The sequence below is a fragment of the Odontomachus brunneus genome, unplaced genomic scaffold (assembly GCF_010583005.1).
Source record: "Odontomachus brunneus isolate Ranch 3 - 2012 unplaced genomic scaffold, Obru_v1 Obru_scaffold_498, whole genome shotgun sequence".
NCBI classification, from domain to species: Eukaryota; Metazoa; Arthropoda; class Insecta; order Hymenoptera; family Formicidae; genus Odontomachus; species Odontomachus brunneus.
The window spans coordinates 1-555 of record NW_022639948.1 but is presented as its reverse complement, the minus strand read 5'-3'; positions in this window follow the sequence as shown (position 1 = coordinate 555).

The following is a 555-nucleotide window of genomic DNA, read 5'->3' as shown; positions in this document are numbered from 1 at the left end:
ATAATCGTTAGTATTATTCTTAGCGTTGCCGAAACGTTTCGTAAGAAACCGCTTCGACAGCGCTACAACACTATTATGATTGCGCAAGTGCTACGCTAAGCGTCGCCTTGAAAATATATCGCAACATATTGGGGACAGGTCAGCAGTAAATGTAACAACTTTACAGTTGACCAAACACCCCCGTCTACGACCTAATTATAGATTATAAAAGGACCAGAGAAGAACGCCAAACAGGGCTATTGCTCCTCCGGTTCTACGACAGCAACTTACGCGACCGTCAAATTGTATTAAGTAATAAGAACTCGGGAAGTTCGTTTAAAAAGGTGCATTAAATTTATTTGCCAAACTACATCACTACGCCTTTGCATCCCCGACCCACCGATCCCGAATCTACTCGACGTGTCTCACCACCCTGGGGCACAACATATTTCTTACGTATAATACTTAATAAAAATTAAGAAATATAAAATCAAAATATACAATAATAAAGATACTTCATTTATTTACAAAAGCAGGTATTTTAGTATCCTATACATATTTTACAATAATTTTTTA